The sequence below is a fragment of the Leuciscus leuciscus genome, assembly GCF_965113295.1.
Source record: "Leuciscus leuciscus genome assembly, contig: SUPER_11_unloc_9, whole genome shotgun sequence".
NCBI lineage: Eukaryota > Metazoa > Chordata > Actinopteri > Cypriniformes > Leuciscidae > Leuciscus > Leuciscus leuciscus.
In genome coordinates this window covers 139,667-145,666 of record NW_028118538.1, presented here as the reverse complement: position 1 = coordinate 145,666, position 6,000 = coordinate 139,667, and positions in this window count along the sequence as shown.

Here is a 6,000-nt window from a genome sequence, read left to right as displayed (position 1 = left end):
TTATAAAATGTTACTCACCATGTTCATTTATGGTAAATCTGACTGTTCCGTTGCGTTCGCACCACATACTTGATAATCGTGCTGTAAACATTGCCTACGCCAATAGCAGGCGCTTATAATCGTGACGTGCGCCAATGGCAGCTGCAAAGGAGAAGCAATATGGGAATTACCGACTGTTTTAAGGAATAAACGCAGAATTTTTGGTTCTTGTCGTGTTTAACACAATCTACACTCGATCGCGCGAGGATATCCATCGTGAAAAATCGCAGCTTGAATTTTTTTTTAGTTACCATCGAAGTGAAAGACAGGTCCTTTCTGTGGTATAAATACAACGTACAACAAAACTACAACTCCCAGCAGGCCGTTGGGTCCATTGGCTGCGCGCGCACACACACTCAATAAATCAATGAATGACACTTACCCATTAGAAAACGCAAATGCATACGTCCTGGGACGGTAACACCAGTCAAATTAAATCATTCAACGAAAATACATCTTTGCAGTGCATACACAGAAGTGCCAATAATATATTTTCACTGCATTTACAATTGCAGAAATAAAGCTATGAGATCGTTATTACAATTAGAAATCAGAAAAAAAAAAAAAAAAAAAAAAAAAAATGTTTTTATTTTTTTTTATATATGTCCAAATAGAAACTGTTATTTAAAATGGTAATAATACATCACAATACTGTAGTTTATAGCCTAGGCTACTATATTTTAGGCTGGGGGAGCAGTGCAAGAGACTTATTTCAAAAACATTAAAAAAATCCACCTGACACACACACACAAGTTTCAAGTTTTGAAAAATACAACAACAAACAGTACTTTTGAACGGTACAGTTGGTTTCATTACAACATTTACACTACATTTATTCATTTAACATAACCTTTATTGACTTAGAAAATGAAGAAAATGACAGGCTAATTAATATGTTATATGAATTTGTGTTTCAATATGTGGCATCGTCAGGTTTTCATACCTCAAATTAAAACCCAGTGATGTCTAATGGTAACAAAATAAAAACGAAACTAAGATTATGCCCTGTATCATGAAGAAAACATAGGTTTATTTTGTGTTACATGACACCTATTGGTGTTGCCTATATGAACAGTGCTAATTCAGGTTAAGAATACACTGTGACAGAGGCAAAACAATTTATTAAAATAATAATAACAACAATAACAATAATGATTATGACGACGCATGCAAAACAGAGAGAAAAGACTCAATTCTATTCGAATAATTACACAATACCACTGTTACGTTCCCAATTCATTTTCTAGGGGCAAAAGGGAAAGTAGCTTTAAAGCAAAAATGAACAGCGACAAAGAAAAGTTAACCTATCTGAGTCCCAGCACACAATACACAAAGTAAGATTTCCAATACATTTATTTACAATAAGTGATAAATACAGTGCAAAAAGAATCCTAAACAAACAGCTCCAAAAGAAAAAGAAATGAAGCCTGTTCTTCAGGAGCAGGTAAAGCCAAAACAAACAAAAGATCTCACTACCCGGTAGAAGGAACACCTAATTGACCTACAACAATCAACACAAATAAACAACAGAACTCTTACCTTACTTCCTAACTAACAAAAAAAAGGAAAAGAAAATGAGAAAAGAAAAATGGCACCCACTCCCTACTGCTCCAACACTCAACAATGGGCAAGCAATTCAAAGCTGCACACTACAGCCGTAACAACACATTTAAGCGTAACAACACACTTAAGCTTAACATACACCAACAAGAGCAACACTCCAAGTCTGGTAACACAACAGTCTCAGGCCACATTTACACATAGCCGGGTATTTAGAGAAACGAATATTTCTCCCCCTCCGTTTTCAAAAATAACATTGTGCACGCAATATCGTTTTCAAAAAAAGTTGTCGTTTACATCAACCCGCATAAATACAAAGGGGCGGCAGTGTAAGGAGAAGGATAAAGCCATGCAAGCCAATCAGAATCCTCAAAATCGACAACGACGAATAGCACGAGCGACTTCCTGTTCCTTTCAAAACAATAGACATGGCGCGAGGTTCGTTCGTGTGGACAGACAGCGAAGCAAATGCAAACAGGCCAAAAGCGTTTTCACAAAAGTAAAAATGAGTACCACTTTAACAGCATCCATGATCAAATAGTAGCCAAACAAACTCATAGACAGTATGGAACAAACTCTGAAACATAGGGCGCTCACATGACGTAAGCATTTTCTGGCGCATAATGTGACGTTTGAGAACCTAAAACCCCGTTTCTCCCAGTTGACACGGCAACACATAACCGGCGTTTTCAGAAATCTCCACTTTGGCCGGAGTTTTTAGAAATAATCGTTCTCTGGGATAAAAACTGCGTTTTCGTGTAAATGACAGGCCAAAACGCAGGGAAATATCTGCGTTTTCCCATCGTGTAAACGGGGCCTCAGGCTCTTGGGAGAAGAAACCTCTCCCAGTCCCAGTCCCAGTCCCAGTCCCAGTCCCAGTCCCAGTCCCAGTCCCAGTCCCAGTCTCTCTCTCTCTCTCTCTCTCCCCCCCCCGGCTCTGCTTAAATACTGGATCCTCTTGCCATTGATGAGGAACAGCTGGTAGGTCCCATCACCTAGATTAGGACAGGGAGGAGCACAAGAAATTGGACAAAAAAAAACCAAAAAAAAAAACCTTTTAATATATGTCCAAATAGAAACTGTTATTTAAAATGGTAATAATATATCACAATACTGTAGTTTATAGCCTAGGCTACTATATTTTAATCAAATAAATGCAGGCTGGGGGAGCAGCGCAAGAGACTTATTTCAAAAACATTAAAAAAATCCACCTGACACACACACACAAGTTTCAAGTTTTGAAAAATACAACAACAAACAGTAATATTGTAAAGTATAATAACAATTGAATTTATAATTAGCCTATATAGGATTATGTAATGGTTCACAAAATTCACGGTTCAATCACTGTCTGTTGTTGCATTGAGACTCTGGTAGGGCTTTATTTTGAAATTCTCGTCAGCAAAATAGAGGGAAAACAAACAATATTGACAATATTGTTTATAAAATGTTACTCACCATGTTCATTTATGGTAAATCTGACTGTTCCGTTGCGTTCGCACCACATACTTGATAATCGTGCTGTAAACATTGCCTACGCCAATAGCAGGCGCTTATAATCGTGACGTGCGCCAATGGCAGCTGCAAAGGAGAAGCAATATGGGAATTACCGACTGTTTTAAGGAATAAACGCAGAATTTTTGGTTCTTGTCGTGTTTAACACAATCTACACTCGATCGCGCGAGGATATCCATCGTGAAAAATCGCAGCTTGAATTTTTTTTTAGTTACCATCGAAGTGAAAGACAGGTCCTTTCTGTGGTATAAATACAACGTACAACAAAACTACAACTCCCAGCAGGCCGTTGGGTCCATTGGCTGCGCGCGCACACACACTCAATAAATCAATGAATGACACTTACCCATTAGAAAACGCAAATGCATACGTCCTGGGACGGTAACACCAGTCAAATTAAATCATTCAACGAAAATACATCTTTGCAGTGCATACACAGAAGTGCCAATAATATATTTTCACTGCATTTACAATTGCAGAAATAAAGCTATGAGATCGTTATTACAATTAGAAATCAGAAAAAAAAAAAAAAAAAAAAAAAAAATTTTTTTTATTTTTTTTTATATATGTCCAAATAGAAACTGTTATTTAAAATGGTAATAATACATCACAATACTGTAGTTTATAGCCTAGGCTACTATATTTTAGGCTGGGGGAGCAGTGCAAGAGACTTATTTCAAAAACATTAAAAAAATCCACCTGACACACACACACACAAGTTTCAAGTTTTGAAAAATACAACAACAAACAGTACTTTTGAACGGTACAGTTGGTTTCATTACAACATTTACACTACATTTATTCATTTAACATAACCTTTATTGACTTAGAAAATGAAGAAAATGACAGGCTAATTAATATGTTATATGAATTTGTGTTTCAATATGTGGCATCGTCAGGTTTTCATACCTCAAATTAAAACCCAGTGATGTCTAATGGTAACAAAATAAAAACGAAACTAAGATTATGCCCTGTATCATGAAGAAAACATAGGTTTATTTTGTGTTACATGACACCTATTGGTGTTGCCTATATGAACAGTGCTAATTCAGGTTAAGAATACACTGTGACAGAGGCAAAACAATTTATTAAAATAATAATAACAACAATAACAATAATGATTATGACGACGCATGCAAAACAGAGAGAAAAGACTCAATTCTATTCGAATAATTACACAATACCACTGTTACGTTCCCAATTCATTTTCTAGGGGCAAAAGGGAAAGTAGCTTTAAAGCAAAAATGAACAGCGACAAAGAAAAGTTAACCTATCTGAGTCCCAGCACACAATACACAAAGTAAGATTTCCAATACATTTATTTACAATAAATGATAAATACAGTGCAAAAAGAATCCTAAACAAACAGCTCCAAAAGAAAAAGAAATGAAGCCTGTTCTTCAGGAGCAGGTAAAGCCAAAACAAACAAAAGATCTCACTACCCGGTAGAAGGAACACCTAATTGACCTACAACAATCAACACAAATAAACAACAGAACTCTTACCTTACTTCCTAACTAACAAAAAAAAGGAAAAGAAAATGAGAAAAGAAAAATGGCACCCACTCCCTACTGCTCCAACACTCAACAATGGGCAAGCAATTCAAAGCTGCACACTACAGCCGTAACAACACATTTAAGCGTAACAACACACTTAAGCTTAACATACACCAACAAGAGCAACACTCCAAGTCTGGTAACACAACAGTCTCAGGCCACATTTACACATAGCCGGGTATTTAGAGAAACGAATATTTCTCCCCCTCCGTTTTCAAAAATAACATTGTGCACGCAATATCGTTTTCAAAAAAAGTTGTCGTTTACATCAACCCGCATAAATACAAAGGGGCGGCAGTGTAAGGAGAAGGATAAAGCCATGCAAGCCAATCAGAATCCTCAAAATCGACAACGACGAATAGCACGAGCGACTTCCTGTTCCTTTCAAAACAATAGACATGGCGCGAGGTTCGTTCGTGTGGACAGACAGCGAAGCAAATGCAAACAGGCCAAAAGCGTTTTCACAAAAGTAAAAATGAGTACCACTTTAACAGCATCCATGATCAAATAGTAGCCAAACAAACTCATAGACAGTATGGAACAAACTCTGAAACATAGGGCGCTCACATGACGTAAGCATTTTCTGGCGCATAATGTGACGTTTGAGAACCTAAAACCCCGTTTCTCCCAGTTGACACGGCAACACATAACCGGCGTTTTCAGAAATCTCCACTTTGGCCGGAGTTTTTAGAAATAATCGTTCTCTGGGATAAAAACTGCGTTTTCGTGTAAATGACAGGCCAAAACGCAGGGAAATATCTGCGTTTTCCCATCGTGTAAACGGGGCCTCAGGCTCTTGGGAGAAGAAACCTCTCCCAGTCCCAGTCCCAGTCCCAGTCCCAGTCCCAGTCCCAGTCCCAGTCCCAGTCCCAGTCCCAGTCTCTCTCTCTCTCTCTCCCCCCCGGCTCTGCTTAAATACTGGATCCTCTTGCTATTGATGAGGAACAGCTGGTAGGTCCCATCACCTAGATTAGGACAGGGAGGAGCACAAGAAATTGGACAAAAAAAAAAAAAAAAAAACCTTTTAATATATGTCCAAATAGAAACTGTTATTTAAAATGGTAATAATATATCACAATACTGTAGTTTATAGCCTAGGCTACTATATTTTAATCAAATAAATGCAGGCTGGGGGAGCAGCGCAAGAGACTTATTTCAAAAACATTAAAAAAATCCACCTGACACACACACACAAGTTTCAAGTTTTGAAAAATACAACAACAAACAGTAATATTGTAAAGTATAATAACAATTGAATTTATAATTAGCCTATATAGGATTATGTAATGGTTCACAAAATTCACGGTTCAATCACTGTCTGTTGTTGCAT